The sequence below is a fragment of the Sminthopsis crassicaudata genome, chromosome 2 (assembly GCF_048593235.1).
Source record: "Sminthopsis crassicaudata isolate SCR6 chromosome 2, ASM4859323v1, whole genome shotgun sequence".
Classification (NCBI taxonomy): domain Eukaryota; kingdom Metazoa; phylum Chordata; class Mammalia; order Dasyuromorphia; family Dasyuridae; genus Sminthopsis; species Sminthopsis crassicaudata.
Window position 1 is genome coordinate 114512421 of NC_133618.1, and position 20641 is coordinate 114533061.

The 20641-nt window shown below is 35.1% G+C and overlaps 1 protein-coding gene across 4 annotated transcripts in view; it reads right to left on the bottom strand.

The window, feature by feature from the left end:
• SERTAD2 (SERTA domain containing 2) overlaps positions 1-20641 on the bottom strand; it is a 195482-nt gene that overhangs the window by 13721 nt on the left and 161120 nt on the right. Inside the window, exon 1 of one of the 4 annotated variants that reach the window (XM_074287059.1) lies at positions 19955-20572. The exons of the other annotated variants lie outside the window; for them this stretch is intronic. The gene's annotated coding sequence lies outside the window, so the exon portion shown is untranslated. Of the gene's footprint in view, positions 1-19954; positions 20573-20641 lie in introns of those variants that run through there. 4 annotated transcript variants of the gene reach the window in all.

Here is a 20641-nt window from a genome sequence, read left to right on the forward strand (position 1 = left end):
TAAGAACCCTGCTCTAGTCTTTGATATTTCAAATTCTTTCTTCTGGGTGACTTTAAGGCTGGGTTGGAATTGAGCTGGGAAGTTGGGACTAGAAAGGATCATATGGGATTGTCTAGTATTTAAATGTCCTAAGTTTTAGACATGTGAGTTGCATACCTGAAGCCAAGGGACAATAATCTTTTTTTCCTCCCAATTTTTTTTTCTTTACAAAAATTTGACAAAAGATTACTCATGATGTATAATTACCAAATTGCAGTTTTAGAGAAAAGGGAAATAGCTTTAATTGGGAATAAAAAACCCTTAACCTTTTCTACATAATTTACAATCCCTTAATTATAAATGTAATCATCAAGAAATGCAATATATTTCCTCACCTTCTCCCCAAACGAAAATAGTATTAGAAAATTGTAGACTTTATTAAGTAATTTTCTAGGCACTGTGAAAGGCAGTGAAGAACCTAATGCTAAAATTCTACAGGCAACAAGATGCTTTCCAACTTAGCTTTTTTTTTAATTAAGAAATTAACTTTACTACAAATATGGAAATAGAGATTAGAATTGGAAACTAGGATTTTATTTCATTTTCTCCCTTAAACAGTATTTTATTCAAATCAATAAGTATTTAGTACTATACACAAAAGGAAAAGGCTATGAGTTGTGGGTCAGAAAAGCCCAAATATAGGATTCTGTTCTTACGGAGTTTTCTAAAGTAACTGAGGAGACAGCATATATACGAAGACAGGACTATAGGAAGCAATACCTAAGTGTTTAGTTGCTTTTCTTATCTGAAAATATTTGATTAGGTGATTTCTACAGTCTCTTTTAGCTCCCAAATCCTAAGAGCCACAGAGATAAGAAGTCTAATGAGAGTTAGAGAAGGGACTGTAAAATTCATGATGGCAGGGGTCTTGTCTTATTCACCATTATTACCCCAACAACATCATCCACTATTTTAGTAAAGTTCTCTAAATATCTGTAAATGTTCATGGACTAGGATGGTCAAGCAAGGATTTAAGAAGCATACAAAAGATGGTCACAAACTTTCAGTCAGAGATTTTTATTGGATGAGACAAGTACAAATAAATGGCAATATGTCTATTAGAGCAGTGGAAACCTAATGTGGAAAACCACCACTCAAAAAACCAGTAGTTTTTGTTGAGCAGTTTAAAGGCTCTTGCTTTTCTTTGATCCTGCAAAAACCTGATTTAAACATTTAAAATTAAAAAACCCAATATTTAAAATACTAGCGAAACCATCTCCTTTTTTTTTTTTTACCAATGCCTCTCTCTCTCCAAGATTTTCCCCAAGTAAAAACAAGCCAATAAAAACAATAAACAGAATATATTTGATTATTATTGATATTTCTCAATACTACACAGGATTACAGTTATGAAAATATTTTCCTCTCTTTCCTCAAAGTGTAGGCAGCATGAAATAGCCAATAGAAAGCTAGTTTAAAAATCCAAAAGATCAGGGTTGAAGTTTCTCCACTGATCTCTCAGGGACCCAGTCAACTCTCCTAAATTTTAAGGTGTCTATCTGCATTGGTAGAGAAAGTTACTTACCTATCATGAAATCATTAGTCTGATTCACTATTCTCTCTCTCTTTCTCTCAATTTCAAGAGTAGAAAACTCAGCTTTATAGAGTTATACAAAGCATAAACTAATTGTATAGGTCCAGTTACTCCAATCATTTTCCAAATGCTGTCTTTAAATGGATACCAACAAGCATAACTTTCCAACATAAGTAAAAGAGATCATATTTATTTTGAAGATTAAACCCAGCTTACTATTATTTTGAAGACATTAAGTGCTAAGAATAATAAAATATAGTCAATCCTCAACATTTGCGTATTTAACTTTTTCAATTTTAAACACCTGCATCATTTTATTAGTAACCTCATTTTCACTTTCCATTAGCAGTTGCACATATTCATAGTATGTGCAATAATAAAAATGAGAGACATAATACAAACAAATTTGTGGAAAGATCAGTATTCTAGTAGGTGCTTCACTGCTCGTATTCTGTGTTTGTAGCCTAAAAAGCTCTGTACATTCATTACGTTTTCATTGTTTGACTTTAAAATTCAACTTTTGTATTGCAATTATGCCCTGCTCTAAGGTGATGCTTACATCTCACCAGTCTCAGACGCTTCTGACAACAGCAATTCAAATCCCAGCAACCTCTTCCTTGGTTTTCAGAGGGCAGAGGGAATTACATCAGCAGAGTATACTCACATAGCCATCCGACACAGTGGAAGGTACGATTTAGGTTAAAAGATGTTTAGTTTTATGAAATTTATTTAATGTACAGTGTTTATAGTACTGAAATTTCATCTGTTATGAAAAGTGAATATTGTCTGATGCCAATTTTTCAAGGATGTCAGCACAGGTCACAGAATGTTAGAGAATAACTAGGGATAAAAAAATTTTGTCTCGCATGTTACCAATCTTATTTTGTATACTGCATTTTATGGGTTATTTTATAATTACTATTAGTTTCTAGTAAGCAGGAATCTTATTTCTCACATGTGCAATGCATAAACATTTTATTTTTATACCATTTTCAAGAAACATTCGACCCCTGCAAAAACTGAGGACGTACTATACAAGTATGAATGAAATGCAGTTGTGTTTCACTCTGAAATTTAGAAAGAAATATTAATAAGCTAAAACATGTCAGAAAGAAGAAACAAAACCAATTAAGAATTTCAAAATCCTACCACACAGGACAACTTGAAAGAACTATAGATGATATTTAGTCTGGAGAAGAGAAAGCTTAGTGGGGACATAGTTGTTATCTTCCAGTTTCTAAGGGACTCTCCCAATGAGGAATTAGGTCTGTTCTGGTTGGTCCAATAAAGCAGAGCTGAGAACAGTGAGTGGAAGCTGCAGAGACAAATTTCTGTTCAACAGAAGGAAAAGCTTTCTAATAATTAGCTCTATTCAGATGCAGAAACTCATGCCTTGGGAGATGTTTGCCTTTCAAAGGATATTTTCATGCAAAAGTTGGATAGCCACATATTGAGTATATGATAAAAGGGATTATTAGATATGGGCTGGACTGGATGAACACTACAATCCCTTTCAACTCTGAGACTTAGAACAAAAACAGTATTGTAATCTAGGTTGTACAATCTCCTTCTCCCTAAAGACAATAGTCAGTTCTACATGATGATAACAATAGGTATATTCTAAGGTGTTTATTTTATTTTTAAAGTTTTCTTAAAATTCTCATTGATATCACAGTGTTCCATTCTCATGTTCCCTCATATTTTTAAAGAAGAGAAAGAAGTGCTTTTTCTTGTTTGATCATTTGATCGTTACAATTACATCATTCAGTTCTTTCCTCCTATATTATTGTACTTTCTGTTTATATGATAACCACTGTATATAGTGTTTTTCTTGTTCTATCTAATTCACTTTACATAAGTTTATATAAACCTTCCCATATTCTCTATATTCTTTATAGTCATTGTTTCTTGTAGTATTTCTAGGGTGTTACAGTTGATAGAAGAAAAGATTACAATCCTCGGCAGGATTCAGCAGTGGTGGAAAGAGGGGGGAAGGGCCATCTCTTGGGCCTAGCTTTTACTTCTCTTCTCTGACCGACAACAAAAAAAGAAACCATCATGTTATCTGTCCTTTGTTCCTGGCCAAAAAGACAGGTAGGGAAGTTACTTTTTATTTTTCTTTACCTTTGGTAACCTTAATTTGTTTCAATCCAAGAATGGAAACCCATTTTAAACCTAGTAAAAGGTAAACCTTTTCCCTTAAAGGTTTTAAATGCAACTCATTAAAAATTTTACCTAGTACAAAGACACATTCTACTATTGCCCAAATAAATGTTTGACAGAGAAACAAAATATAAAGCTTATTAGAAACAAAATGGGTAAAGCTTAGTCTTGATTTATTAAGGAGTGAGTCAAGGGTAATGAATTACAAGTCTAACAGGAGAGCAATTAGTAAGAAAGGGTAAGCTTTCATAATACCATTCTTATAATACAGGTCTGTTTAATAGTTAAGGACCCTCAGTGGCAATTCCTGATTGAGATCATCCCAAAGAAGACTAGGTCAGGTCATATAAAGAGACTGAATAGCTGTAAATTTTGATTAAATTGGGCTTTTAAAACTAGAAGGTACTACAATATTAACCAGTTTAATTCCTTCCCCTTACTTTTTTAAAGGAATCCATATTTTTATTTTTAAAAGTGTCAAAAGTTGTTATACATTTTTAGATCTCAGAACATTAAAATATGTGGAATCAAAAATTGATATTATTCTATGGATATGAGTTTACAAAGTTCTTAAAATATTCAGATACATTCTGATTATCAGATGGATCAAATACTGTTCTGATACAATAGTGTCAAACATTCAAATAGGAAAAGAGACCACTAAATGTTCATAAGCATCCCTGCTGTAGCATATCAACTTAGAAAAACACATTTTAACATTATCTATGTTCTATTATATTGTTATTTATCTTATTAACTATTTCCCAGTTATATTTTAATATGGCTCTTGCAGTATTTTGAGATCCTGTTTGACATCTCTATTCTAGATTAAATTTGACACTGAAAAGATATCATAAAATCCCTTGTAATAATGTAAACAAAATAATTTTCTTCCTAAAAGGTTAAGTTTTTAATTTCAGCCATTCTTCTAAGATTTCACTCTTATGAGGCTTTTTAGAAGCTTTCTCTTTGTAGATGATCACCCTGACTGTGGTTGGTTGCTTCTTGGACCTGAGGGAGATCTGGAATCTTAAGCAAGATGATTAGAAATACTTTAGACTGAATCAAAATAACATAGCAGGCAGATCTAAATGTATTTAGAGATGGAGATCTTGGCTTCCAAGGGGTCATGGATCTTAACTTACCATGGCCCCTGTTCTTTCAGCAAGAACATCTCCTTCTTCTGGACCTTGAAGGTGATAGCATGATCTTGATAACTTTCCTCCAATCATAAGCAAAATGACCTTTACTGTCTCACTCATAATACCTGCCATTATTAAATGGATGGCACATAGGTGTTCCATCATATCACAATTTTTGAAGTGTCTATTGACAATTTTCCACCTTCTATAAATCACTTTCCCATTCAATTCTCAAATTGAATCTTTTATGTCTCTTAGATTTTCAAACTTAAAAAAAAAAAAAAAAAACAAACAAATCCTAGAGGATTTCTATAATATAAAATTTCTTGCCCTATATAGTTTGCAGGGAGCCATATTAATTAAACACTCTAACTCTTCTTTATCAGGAGTTTTGCTTCTTTACCTTAACTAGATAGTTTTGCTTCTCTCTTCTCTATGGTGTCTAGATTTCATGCTCATTCATTTTCCAATAATAAAGCATCAGTTGTGGTGCTACATACCTCCTTCCTCCATTTGATAGTTTTAGCAACTTCTACACAAGTCCCTTCTTAAAAATGAAGAAACTGAAGTCCAGAGAAGTAAAAAATTTGTTCAAGTTCATACCAATTTATACAAGTGGTAGCAGAGCCAGTAGGAGAATGCATGTCTCCTGACTCAAAGTTAATTTACTACTCTTTCTACTGTACTTCCCTCTAGCACACTAGATGGCTACAGAACCTTTTCTTCCAAGTGTTGCATTTCCCTCTTTTCCCCTCTCCCTGGATGTTTAATGCCCCTGGATAGATGATGCCCAGTTCCACTTCACCATCCTGCTTATCTCTGATGGTCCAGGATGGCAAGAAATAAGAGAAGGAAGGAAAGGAGGGTATTCCTCCTCACCAAAATCCCATAATTTTTGTACTAAATTTTGTATTAAACTGTGCCAGGATAGCCTGTTTAGATTTCCCCTGAAAACGAATTACACTGACTTCATTAGTAGTTGCCTTATCCTACTTTATTCAATATTCACCTTCAGCACCTCTGTATAACTTTGTCTTTCCCACAATGATCTTTAAGTATGTGTGTGGGGGGAGGGGAAGCATGGGAATAGGAAAGAGCCTTCTTACTCCTTTCTTGGCTATAGGTAACTATAATGCTAGATTTAGACTCTGTACAAATAGTTTAGTGACACCAGCTTACTAACTATGGGAAAGTCCCTAGACTTCATTTCTAAAATGATGATACTAACATCTTCATTACTTACCTCAGAGGAGAATGTCAATAAAGTATTCTGAAAAAATTTAGGAAGTATGTAAATGTATTATTGTTATTTTACTATACTTCTGGTAAGTTAAATGTTTAACAGGCATTGGTGAGATGGCCTAGGAAAATATCATTTACACAGGGATGAGCAAATGATAGTTGAGAGTCAAGTCCCCACAGTAGCAAGTAAGTACAGAATGATTTTTTACATCTTTAAAAAAAGCTTTATTGTTAAAAACTTTTCTTAGCTCAACAGATGTATAAAAATAGGTAGAGGGTCAGATTTGCTGACCTCTGACTTATGACATTGGTACTACCAATCTGAATTCCAAGCAATTGTCTCATAATACCTAGGAACACAAACTAATATGAATTTTGGGATTCCTTGTATATGAATCTAAGTGAAAACATTCACTAAGTGAAAGGATGTGAAGAGGCACCATTTTTGATATCAAAGAAATGAAAGTCAGGAGAGATTCATTAAATAATCTTCTCAACAGCTTAAGAACAAAGTTTGATTTGCTTGAATGTATTTTCAAGAGTTTTGTCTAATCTCATTTCAGGTAACTGAACAAGTGAAAAACTATGACTTTAATGTTCATTAAATATGTATTAACACTTACTATGCTAGGTCCTGGAAGAGATAACAGATATTTAAAAAGGCATGATTCCTGCCTCCATGGAGGTCATAATTTATTAGGGAAAACACAATATACATAATTATAATACAAAGTGATATATAATAACTTCATGAAAAGTGCAAATCAAATGCCTTGCCAAGTCCCTGGGTCTGTAAAGGCAGAAGTGGAGGTAGTGGAGCTGGTGGTGGTGGTGGTTGTGAAGATGACTAATTTAGTGGAGGGCCAGGAGGCTCTTTGATGGCATTTGATCTGGGCTTTAATGGAAAGAAAGGATTTCAGCAGGCAAAGATCAGAGGTGAGAAGAGAAGGGTACACAATATAGGACACAGGATAAATGAGATACATCATAGATTTAGAGATGATGAAACTAAAGAAGTTATACAGATTCAGCTACTTGAGGTTTTCTAGTTTTTACTCTCCCATTAGTATGTCGGCTCATTAAGATAGAAACTCTCGCTATAGCTTTGCTTTAGTTTGTGTCACCAGCATTTGGCACAGTACCAGGCAACAATGCTTGTTGATTGACTAGTCCAATCATTTGGCTTTTACAAACAAGAAAACTGAGGCCCAGAGAGTTTAAGTAGTTTGCTTAAGGTAATACAGGCATTAAGTAGCAGCTCTAGAATTTTGACTCAAGTCCCAAGACACCACATTCAGCACACTTTCCACAGAACTAAGATGCCTCTGAAATCAAGTAGTCCAGTTTTGTAAGAGAACAGCATTTGTGGGAGAGACAATGGATTGTGGAGGATCTTAAATACCAGACTAAGGAGTCTGAATTTCATTCAGTAGACATTAGGGAGCTGTTACCTGGTTCTGAGCAGGGAGACCTGCGCTTTGGCTGGTGTCAGTAGGCCTAGTGAGAAATTAGAAACAAATATATCAAAGGCAGAATTGACAGGATTTATCAAATGATTAGTTGTGGGAGATTAAAGAGAAGTTATATAAGCACAAGTAATTGCTGGTGCCACTTATAAAGACAAAGAAGTCAGCAAAGAAGTCAGAAAATGGAACACCTTTAGAAGGAGTATAATTTGGCTTTTGGACATGATAAATCTAAAGTTTCAGTAGTATATTTCCAAGGAGAGAAAGCATCGCAAAATGGTTCAAATGGTTTCAAATCCAGAAAGCTTGGATTCAAATCCTATCTAGCCATGTTATTATGAGCAAGTCACTTAAACTCTGAGCATTAGTTTGCTCATCTGTAAGATAAGGTTTCTAACTACATAGCCTCTGGGACCACTTACAGTTCAAAATATATGATTTTGTAATTCGGGTAGAAATATCCTCTGTGTAGTTGGGGGATACAAGTCTAAAGCTAGAAAGAAAGGTCAAGAGAAGAAGTATAGATTTGTAAATAATCTATGTAAAGAGAGAAAATGAAACCACAGGAATAAATGAGTTTGCCAGGCAATAAAGAGAATAAGAGGGCTGAGGCTAGAACTATGAGAACACCAACATTTAGGGGTCAGAAAGGGGAGCCAAAGGTGTTTCTCTAGACAGCTTACATAGAGGTATGGAAGATTTTGTAAATAAATAGGCTATTAAAAAAATTAACCTCTCAGTGTCCTAGGGAACACTCTTAAATTTACATATTTCAGAAAAGGTACTGATTTGCATCAGTAATATGGGGCTTTCTACTCTAGGAGTTCCCTATACCTATAAAATGAAGACTAACATTTAAAAAAAATTAGTCAATAGAAAATGTTTTATCATTTTTAAAGGGGACCTTAAGGAATTACAGGCCAAAGGAAAGTCAGGCTTGTTGGTGGAAGTGTGATTCTTTTTATCTTTGAAAAATCTTTATGGAAAGCAGAATTATGCTAGGAAAGTGATTAAGATGTCCATACTCTGATTCAGAAATTGCATTGATTGGAAATTCCCAAAGAAGTCAAAGATAGAAATTTCATTTTGTGTATATATATATATATACATATACATAGAAACTGATTCGGAAATGGCTAAAGAAATTATTGTACTTAAATATAATAATGTATTTTGTTGCTCAGTTTTTTCAGTCTTGTCTAATTCTTCCTTCCCCCTTTAAGGTTTTCTGGGCAAAGATACTGGGGTGGTTTGCCATTTCTTTATCCAGCTTATTTTACAGATGAGGAAACTGAGGCAAACAGGGTTAAGTGACTTGCCCAGGATCACAAAGCAATTAAGTGTCTAGGCCAGACTTGAACTCAAATCTTCCTAATTCCAGGGTGGGTGTTCTCCATTGTACCACCCACCTACCTTAATGTAATAGTACTGTATCACAAAATGATGAATCTGAAGAATTCAGAAGAGGAAGACTATATGAGCTGTTAGACAAAGTAAAGTAAACAGAACTGAGGAAACAATATACAGAATGACAACAGTATGAATGGAAGGAACAAAAAAGAAACTATAACTTGTGCCATTATAATATCCAAACTGACTTATAAAAGGAAAGAAAAATGAACATTTCTTCTTTCCAGAGGTGAGAGACTATGTATAATACTGCATATTACTATAAGATTTTGATTTTACATTAATGTTACTAAGCTCTTGTCTTTTCTTCCCCTTTAATTCTCTGTTAGAAGGGAAGAATCTCTGAGAAGTGAAGAGGAAAAAAAATTAGGATATTAAAGTTATATGATAAAGAATATCAATAAAAATTGTTTTTTAAAAGAAAGAAATCATAGTTCCAGACTCTTCAGTTATGATATAACTGGGCTGAACAATGCAAAAGAGTATAAGTTCCACACATAAAACCAATAGTTATGTTCTCCTAAGAGCACTATTAGAAATCTTGCATTTTTGTTAAAGGGTAGGGAGAGAAGATAAATTAAAAGTAATTTAAATGAACTTCAACAATTCATATGTAGTGATTTGTCCAGTTGGATTCAGGGTTTGAAAGGAAAGAAAAAGTAGGAGGGGTCTAGCTATTGTGTTAAGTGTGTCTTCAAGCAAGGTTGGCAGTGGCTACTTCCTCACTGACATCCTGTGCAGCTAAAACCACAGAACATATATTTATACACAGATTTCAACCCACGGAATAAAGAAACATGCATTCTTTCACTTTCTTTCTCTGTTTCTTTTTGAGGGGACAAGGTATATATTGAATTACCTCTGTATGAAAAAAATAATTTTCTAAACTCCCCCCAAAAAAACTAATTAACCACCACCAAATTCATCTAATGAAGGGTAAACAATGATAAATCTTCCCAGTATAAGAAGGCTGGCTCAAACCTGAGAGAATTAGAGTCATGAATTGTTTTGCACTCCTAACACAGAAGGTGATTCTCATTTTTCTCTTTTCACCTCAATTGACTGGCACTTAAAAAAAAAAATTGGTCATGGTATATGAGATAGTTCAGCTGGAAACCCTCTGTCTTTGACAAAAAGACACTTTTCCACCTGCTACCCCTTCTAAAGAAAGGGAAGGAAACACCAAAAGAAATAATTGCTCTCCATGTGAAAACCTTAGGTCTTCTTTCAGATCTGTTGTTACAACTGCTCTTGAAAGGAAAAGAATTATCTTATTTCAACTGGGGGAAATTTGGATTTGGGCAAATTCATTCTAAACAGTTAAAAGAAACCTTTTAAAGTTTAATTAACCAAAGAAACAAATAGGGAAAAAAAAAAAAAAAACATACTAAGAAGCACACACGGAATTAAAAACAATGCTCTAGAAAGCTTGTAGTAAGGATGGCAGGGTCACAGAGAGAAGCTAATAAAAGTACATATGGCTTTTAGCACAGTCATGCACAAACAGATAGGGTGTGCTGCAGTTGGCTCAAAAGCTGTGACTGTTTTTGCAAAGTTCCTGGGTGAGGATATTTAAGTGAGCCTCCAGAGCAGGCTAAGGTGAAAAAGAGTACATAACTTACAGTAGTGATAGCTCAAACATCACTATCTTTGGCATAAAGTAAATGCTAAAAAACATGAGTTAGGCTCTTTGGGTAGGGATCTCCGCTGTCCCCCCCCCCCCCCCCCATTCTCCTCCCTCCCCCTTCCCCTTTCCTTATTAAGAAGGTATAGTGTAAGGATCTGGTAAAGATCCTCCGAAGAGCCAGAGAAGAGAGATTCAGAATCTTCATTAGTAGAACACCTAATTCCACCAGAGATCAGTGTAGCATTCCCCCCCCCCCACTTTGTAATGAAAATGCATCCAGTATTTCTAAAGTCCCTGCAGTAACAGCCATGTTAATTGGAAAGTAAGGCAGAGCCGTCCCTAACAAATCAGCAATGTAATTATAAAGCCAGTCAATAGAGTAAAGCCAGCTAACGTGTTCCAGCGATATTTTGAAACTGTAATCCGATACTACTGTTTCCATCTTCGTGCCTTGCCTGCACTCCCTTGTTGCATACTGTACTATTTGAGGCCCGGAGGGCAAAGCAAGCTGTTTATTAATGATCAGATACCGTATTTCAACTGAAATCCATAGGAACAACTCATACCATTTTCTTTACAATTTCTTAAACCTGCAAATAACTGAAAACACATCAGACAGCTTTTAAATAAACTAAAAGCAAGACATTATGGTTTTCAACATTTGGAAGTTTTGCTGTTTTGTTTCTTCAAATCCACATTTTAAAACTCTTCCTGGTTGCAGTCTTTAGAGGAAGCATATGCTTCTAGTAAATTAAAAACAGCACCTAATGCATTGTAGTTTGTCAAGTATAACTTTTCCTTGGAAAAAAGATTTTGAAAAAACTGCACTTAGTAAGCCAAATAGTGTCAATGTTAGAAGGTGTTGTAATAAACATTTCGAATTATTACCTCATTAAATAATTAAGAAGAAAAAAGTTTTTACATTCTATCACTAAGTAACTGTAGCAAAAATTTTATTTATTCCTCTATTAAGATGAGTTCCAGCCTCACAGGAATGTATCTTGAAATAGATAGGCATTTTACCTTCCGATTTTGATTCTTTTGAAGTTTTAGCTAAGTCAGGTTCTTTGGGAAGTTGTATGATCTAGTGAAAAGAGCAATGGCCTAGAAATCAGGTCTCATTCCCAGCCCTACACCAGACTACTCTATTAAGACCTTCAGGCAGAGTGCTGAACACTTCCTTCCTTTATTTCTTCACTTGTAAAATGAGTGTACTGCATTAGATGATTTCAAAGATTCCTTGTGATTGGTACTCATTTTGCCATCCCCAACATGGCAATGTCAGTCACTTGTCTATCTTTCATAATGATGGGAACATTAAGAATTCATGTATTTACCTAAAGAAAGAAAACTGATCCTGAAACTAGGACAACTTGAGTTCGAGTCCCACATCTGAAACAGATTGGTTATAGCACACAAGACAAGCCATTTTCACTTCCTGGTGATCTAGTTTATCACTTTTTAAGCTTATCAATTACAGAGAAGGTATTAACTTGTTTGGTATCCTCACCTGGGAATTCCTCATACCAGTAAAATTGTAGATCTAGACCCCCTAACTTTCCCTGTGTCAAAAGCTTTGGCTAAAGGTAGCAGCAAATCCATTATACAACTTCATTTAAACTGATGGCTTAGTAGGATTATTGCTTCTGAACTAGAATCAATTTAACCTGAACACCAAAATATACAGATAAAACTGGATGATGCATTTAAAATCACTTAAAATTAAAATCACTACTTGGTAGGGTCTTCTCTCCACACACTCACTTAATCATTAATTGGGCACTGATGTACAAAGCATTGTGATAGGAGCCAGATACAAAGAAGAAAAAAAAAAAAAACAACAAAACCCAAAAAGCACTACTCTATGTAAACAAGCATATGCTACCCTTATGCTGAGTAAGTTTGCCTCTCTGTAATCTGCTAGAGTGCATTTGACAGCCAACCATGAGAGAGAATGGGAGAACAATGCAGATTTCCCTTCTCTGAAGAAGGGTGATGATGCTTCACAACAATTTTAGCTATAGGCATCCCAAAGAACTCTCATTTCAAAATTATTCCCAAATTCTATTGCGGCAAAGCTAAACAAGTAGAGCATGAGGGAAGGGGGTTTTTCAAGTAGAAATGATCAATTATGCTATGTACAGATCTTCCCAAAAAGGAAAATGTGCTGTCAGTAAACAGTAACACCAATGGTTCAAACTCTAATTTAAATCCCAGAAACATTTCTCAAAAGAGAAACTGACCTGTAGTAACAAATGCCTGTGCCCTGACAAGCTGTGTGGACTTCAACATGAAACAATCCTGAAGTTGACTTCTAGCCACAAAACATTTTCTCTAAATTTAATCCTAAATTTTTAAACCTTAAATAATTTTTTCAGTGTAGTAAACCACCACCAAGCTGAACAAGTAATACTTTCCTCAGACACTACTACTATGAAAAACACTAGAAGAAAGGATGATGGGAAGGGATAATTAATTGTAAACTAAGATACAGTTAACCTTAAAGTGATAGTGACATATGTATTGTGCATAACATCCACTACTTTAGTAAAATTATAAACTGAGGTACATGATACTATATATATATATATATATATATATATATATATATATATATATAAAATAACAAAGTTTGTGGGAAGCATATTAATATCAGTCACTTTTCATCTAGAAGTTATTTATTTAAAATATGTAACAGTTTTAAACAATGAGACAATTTTAGTCTATTTTCATTGCTTTGCTGAGAAATCTAGTAAATAGACTTAAAAGTTAAAACATCTTTAGATTCTATTTTTTTTTTTTTACCCTGTATAGATCCCAAAAAGTTATATATGTACATCAAAGAAGCTTAAAAGCCCTCTAATGGAAATTTTTTTTCTACTGTAGCAATAATTACTTGGATGAGATCCTTGTTTCAACTCTTCTATAGTATCTTTTCCCCAAAGATCCCTTGTTTTTCCCCTTACGTTATAGACCCTTGACAAACACTGCCTATAGGAAAAAAAAAAAAAAAAAGCTACTTAGGGAAGGAACCAAAAGCTTTGCAAAAAAATATGTGATGGGCTTTTTTTTTTTTAAAGGGGGAACTATACAATAAATGAAAATCAAATAGAATCTCATGGGGGGATTTTACTATAAAAATGAAAATGACATCTTAGAACAAAGAAATCTAAGTTTATCCCTTAAGTTTTATTATCCAACTGTTTGCCACTAAAAGTAATGAAAATAAGCAAGCTACAGCAATAAGTACATCCATGAAAGTATTTTAAAATTGTCTTAGGTGCTTCTGATTAGTTTTGAAGAGTTCTTGCTTTCAAATTCTGAATACTATGTTACTGCACAGAGATATGATACAAAATAATTCTCATAAATACATGCTGTATTTCACTTTTTATCTTTAGTTACTAGTAAAAAAGTAGGAGACTAGACAAATGTGATTTTGATAAGCAGAACTAAGAATTTTATCACACATTCTGATTCTGGAATGCTGAAGAGAAAAAGTATGTGTAGTCTGAATAATATAACTTGAGATTACAAAAAAATTTATTTTAAAATGCTCAAAAGGGGAAAAGTACTATTCTAAACTTACAAAATAGTCACTTGTCCAGTGGAAATAAAAAAAAAAATAATTCCAGACAAATAAAAATAAGTGCTGAGCTTATTTAATTGCCCCTTTATGTAATAACATTTTGCTAAGCAGATCTTCAACTTTATATTAGAAACATCTAAGTAGTTCACAAAGCATATAAATGAATCAAGGATATAATCTGAACATTTGGGGCAAGATATGGCATTATAGAAAGCAAATGTTTACTTTTCAGTAATTATAGTTCCATTTTAAGACATATCATTCTTTTTGAAGCAGCATGCTGAATATTAATAATAGTACCTGTGATATTCTGAATGTTTAACACCAGTTGGGCTATAACTAAGAAGAAAAAAAATATAATCAATATAATCCTAATAGCCAAAGAAAAAGAGAGTTGAACACTAAATGTCAAGTAACTAAATAATAATTCAGGCTCTATTAACCTCAAGATAAAGCTGCCTTAAACCTACCAAGTTTCAAGCTATCAGGTATTGTGATACTTTAGTCTTGCCATGTTATCTCTAGGTAGAAGTTTGCTTCTAGAATAAGTCAATTATTCTGTATGGTACATACTTTAATATTTAATAACCAACCATAATGTAGATAGTTATTTGCAACTATCACTATTCAAAATGGCTTTTCCCAGACCACGATAAGAAAAAAATCATAGTCTGTTTTTTAGATAGTATGGAAGAGATAATGACAAAATGGAACCAAAATCAAGACAAAAAGAAACTATGTTTCATCTTTGGCTTAAAATTATATTCTATTCAACTAATTTTTAGGCCATATCAATTTTATGTGAATATTCACCAAATTTCTCCTTTACTACCACCCCACATCTGACAAATAGAACAAATTCTATCATATCTCATAAAACAAGGGAAAAACTTAACTAAAGATTACCTGGTTCAAAAAAGGATTGGCATCTAGTCAACTCATTAGTGTAGTTATAAAATTATGCAAAGTTGCTTGTAAACAGGACGATCCTTGGGACTTTTAGATTCCCCCCAAAGAGTTAACTCAGGCAATATTTTCAAATATATGGGTGGGGTATTAAAGGAAGACTGCTCAAAGCTTTAGTAACTGCTGCATGGAGTGGAATGATAAGCAGCTGGCCTGAAAGAGGAGGAAGGCATGAGGCTAAAGGTTGATTTGCAGCAAGTGACATTATGTTACTATTAGGCATTTTAAACTATAGAATAGTCAGATAGTATATTTTACTCTTACACAACATAGTCATGTAGTTTTAATCTTTAACTTCTTTGTCCTTCTAAAAGAACTTGGATTCTTCAATGCATCATAAGTGAAAATTAAGACACAAAAATATACTAGAATTTTTTTTTAATGCAACTTCAAAGATGTTTTCTAGGAAAATGGAAGAGAAATACTAGAAATGTTAATTATGAAATCATAAGAATTTGTGGAGAAAGAAGATAACACACATGAATTAAGTTTTAAGAATTTCAGTTCGCTGCCACCTACAGTTAGTAACGACAAAGCTGCCTTTGGGCACTTCAAACTAGTCAGACCTGCTGTAGTAGTTGTATGTCTACTTTAAATATGCCCTCCTCACTCCTTCCACCTCCTACTCCAATGTATCCTCATAGTTTACCTTCAAACCTTGGGGTTTTCTTTAGCCCAGTTTGGTCCACAAATTTTGTTACTGTCTCTATGAGTAAAATAAAGAGTTTTAAGATAACTAATACTGGAAATCTAAGGCGTTAGAAAACAACAGTTGTTTGTCACATTTTTGATTGAAGATTCTTAGTAGACTGAACATACTGCACAATTTATTTTGTGCTAGATTTTTGCAGCATATTAAAACAAAACACTACATTTGCTACAGATATTCCTGACATATTATAATTGAGAAAATTAAATCCTTTACTTGTAGTTAAGTTCCATTTATATTAGGCACAAGAGGGTATAAGACTAATTGGTCTAGCTGATTTCTCTAAGGTCCCTTTCAATTTTATGATCACAAAAATTGTAAATAAATGAAATTACCAACAGCAAAATAACAAAATCTTAATGTACATTTAAATTACTTTTCCTTCTATATTCAATAAAAATTCTGTATTCAGGTTGGATAATTAAACATTTTCTAAATAATCTGCTTCTATTTCAATATTTCTTTTATAGAAGCAAGCATGTTTTTGTTCATCTCATGATTTTTAAGGGGAAAAAAGGCATCTATTTATTACACAGAATATGAATGTAGTCTTACTGGCCTGACATATGCCATTCATAGAATCATACAAAGAATGAACTGCAAAGCAGCGCTAATGGAGAAAGACACTGCTCTACACAATGGATGATGTGATGCCACAGGGCCCAACTCTGCCTTTAGATACATAAGTAATTCTCATCGCCTGCATCTGAAGGCTGAATTTGGCTTTTTAAATCAAATTGCATTGACTAATTTCTCCCCACCCCCATCTTACTGATCAAATGAAAGGAAAACAAGAAACCAACTTTAGTTAATAGATTACGTCTCTTTGGTTTAAACTAAAATATCCACAAGAGTGAAATCTTTTTAGAAGTCATTTTCATTTGTTAGCAGCAGTAGTTATGATTTCAGAGAGACTCAATTATTTTAAAGAGAATTAATGATCATCTGTGGATAGAGCACATGTGATTGGAATATGTGTCACTAACTTACTGCCTTATTTTGAATGTTCAGTTTCTACTTCCTATGGTTAGTGTTAATTAGTGGGAGGTCCTGCTATGCTGGATTCTGCTCCTATTGCAATGTTGTAGTCTATCCCTATTGCTATGCTGTTTCCATTTAAACTGGACCTTGCCCTCTTTTTGCCTTCAGCATACTTCATGATCTTTGGACTCAGTAATCAGAGACTGCTTTCCTTTCTTTCTTTCTTTTTTTTTGCCAAGAAACTATTGCAATTGGAGCTGTCTCCTTCTGTATCATGGCCACAAGATGAATCACCATATGTAAAATTTCTTCAGCAAAAGGATTTAAATAAATTTGAAAGATGAATTAAAAAGTAGTGTATATACCAAGTGGATGCACATATTTTTATAACTATAATGTATTTTAAATGACTTTGACATTTTTTTGCAAATGAAAGTGAAAACAAAGTTTTGGTATTTTAAAAAGTGTTTCTAGGAAATCACAGCAAACTACAAAAGAAAAGGAAAAGAAACAAAAGTTATTAACAGTCTAGTGAGCTGATTTAGCTTAATTTAAAGTATCAAGCCTTTAGATGGATGGTGAATCTGAACTAGTTTTAAATTTTATTCTAAATGTGGACATCTATTGTTAAAAAGATTTTAAGACATAAAATGAATGTTTTGGTTCTCTGGATCTTTAGTTGCCCAATCTCCCTAAATTCATTTTTCTATTCCTGAAGCAGTAATTAATTTCAAAAGAGCAGGTGCATAAATTACCATTTCCCCCTTTTTCCTTGCCCCCAAATTTGAGAATATCAGAATATAGTCCATCAGTTTCTGATTCAATATAGGATTACTGAATAACATGTATTTTGGTTTTCCAAGTTAAGTAAACTTAAATGAGTAAATTCATCAGTGAAAATCAAAAGGTTCATTAAATATAAAGAATTATATATTTTTCTTAATTCTTCAAAGGAAGTCATCCCAAACAGCTATTACCAAGAGTATATGGCAAATATAACTTGTTCCCTAGGATACCTACTATATACCTGACAGGCACAGAAACTGCTAATCCCCTTACCAATTCTAATAAACTTAGGAATAGTTAATTGGTTTGTACCCCCACAAAACCAAAAACAACACAAAACTATCTTCAAATGAAAGAGAAAAGAAATTTTAAAGGCTTGTAATACAGTACAATGTATATTTCTGTTATGGAGTGTGGTTTTAAAAGAGGGTAAAAATTACTTTCAACGTTTGAACTGATGAGCAACATAAATTTCATAACAAGAAATCCCAAACAGTAAAGTGGAAGATAAATCTTATTACATTTGTAGTTAGCTTTCTGTGTTAGGGAACTGATAATACAGAGATTCCAGTCTGTAACTTTTCCTCATTTGCTGTAGGAGTTGAGTTCTTTCTTTCAAAAGTGTGTATTTTCATCTGCATAGCAGCACTTATCTTCATACAGGCCAACTCTTGTACGATCAAAAGAAAACAAACATTTATAGACCAAGAAAAGAATGGTAATAAAAGAATGGTAGTAAAAAGAGATGTGTATCCTTGGCCTTGTGATCACTACTCTAAATTAAGTGTATCAAAAGTACATGGGCCTGTATGGTGGAAGGTACTGTCGGTACTGTCAAGTGGACCTTGTCATTTTCTCAGACTGTGGAGGCTCTCATGTTCACTTATATAGTGAGTACTCCTCAAATCACTACTTTTATATACTTAGTAACTGCTTATTAAACAAACCTCAGTATTAAAAACTTATCTAAGCTTTTAATGTATAACCATAAAATATATGCACATAAATATGCATATATAAGTAAACCTTATGAATACATCTTGAAAATGCAAATTAGTGTATTTCCCCAACGCTACTGAAAACTGGAAGAATCTCAGGATGTTTCAAGCTTCTGCTCACTCCTCAACTCAATACAGGAACTTACTTTTACAGATCTTGAAACATCAGTAAGAACAGCTTCTAAAACCACCCTGAATAAAGAAAATATTCTAACATATAAGCAAGCCTGCTATTTATGAAACTGATTCTAATTAGTTATAAAATCTGCTCATTTCTTAGGCTGTTGATTCCTCTTTTAAAGGTACTATATCAAAGGTTAAAATGAAGAAAGGACAACTAAAAATCCATCAAGTATTTTTTTCTCTGGATAAGTAATTGCTTCGTGTAAAGGCTTTCTAAACTTACCTTCTGTTCTAATGATATAAAGATCAGTACCAGCAATTCTTTATTCCTATTTAGACATGGGAAGCCAACATGATGATGAAGTCTGGGTTCCTAATATTCAACTACAAAGTGACGTTTAAAACAACAGGTGTACACATTAAAAAAAAAAAAAAAAAAAAAAAACTAATTCGCCTAACATTACATCACCAATACACTTAGAACTTTGAGCATGACATCTATCTATCTATCTATCTATCTATCTATCTATCTATCTATCTATCTATCTATCTATCTCTATCTGTATGTATATGTCCACGGTGATAAGAGGAGAGAAAAGAGAGGTTCACTCGCACCTCGCAATCCAACACAGAACTTGAATGCAAACTAGACTATGGAAACTCGAAAATGTGCAGCCGCCCTGAAGCTGAGGAACCGTCCTCTAAAAAAAGTACCACACTTTCATAAAACCACCCCAGCACATCCTCTCCGAAGGAGGCCAGGTCCGTGCTCTTTGCCCCACAGCTTGGAGCTGGCGCTTCGACCCCTTGCAGATCCCAGTTCAAGTCTGTCGGTCCGTTCCCTACTCTCCCCCGCCCCCCACCCCCGGCCCAACCTTCCCGGCTCTTAGATCTGTCCCCTGGCCTCTGGGCTCGTTAGGTCTACGGGGACAGAGAGGCTAGGCGAGGTGTTCCTCCTACCTGCTCAGGACTCGAGCTTTTCGCTAACGAATAGCCCCCTTCTCTTCTCTGCCAGCGCCCTCACCCCTTCTCCTCCCTCCCCGCGCACACTCCCGCTCCTCGCTCCCTCCAGGTCCCAGTGCCTACAGCTTCCGAAGCTGGGCAGCCCGCACTGGGTCGCTCGCTCCCTGCACCACTCACATTCGCACGGATACGGACCACAGGTCCAAATGAACTTACCACATGCAGCCCCACCTGAGGACTACAGCATCAGGAAGGGTGGGGGAGGACGCGGGGGTTCCGCCCACTCCTAAGGCTACACCACCTCCATACAGCGCCCCTCAGCTCCGGGGACCCAAGGGTGGCGTCAGGAAAGGAGGGGGAGACGGAGAGCTAAGGCTCTGCGGTCCTCTGCCAGTGAGCCAGAAGCATTCTACAGAGGGAGGAGGGGTGATGAGGCTGTGTCGGAGAAGGAAAGAGAGAAGGGCGGGGGCGGGGAGGGGGGGAAGCCCGGACTGAAACGCAGCCCGTGCTCCCACCACTTGCCATGCAAGAGTGACGTGCAGCCTCTCGCAAGCTCCTTGCCCTCTGGCTCACGTAAACGCTCCGCCCAGTCCTGCTCTCGGTTCCGCCCTCCTCCTCCTCTTTCTCTTTCTCCTCCTCCTCCTCTCCGTCGTCGTCGTCCTCCTCCTTCCCTTCTTCCTCCTTCTCCTCGTTCTCCTCTTCCTTCTCCTCTTTCCACTCTTCCCTTCTTTTTCTTCCTCCTCCTCCTCCTCTTCCAGCCACCCTAACTCCCTTCACCCCCCTTCCCTGAGAAAGCACCCAGTTTGACTCCTGCCGGAGGCTCGGCGCAGAGGCCCTCCGAGGCTGAGCCAGTGAGGAGGAGGAGCCCCACTCTGGGCTATCACTTACATGTGCCTTTGTCCC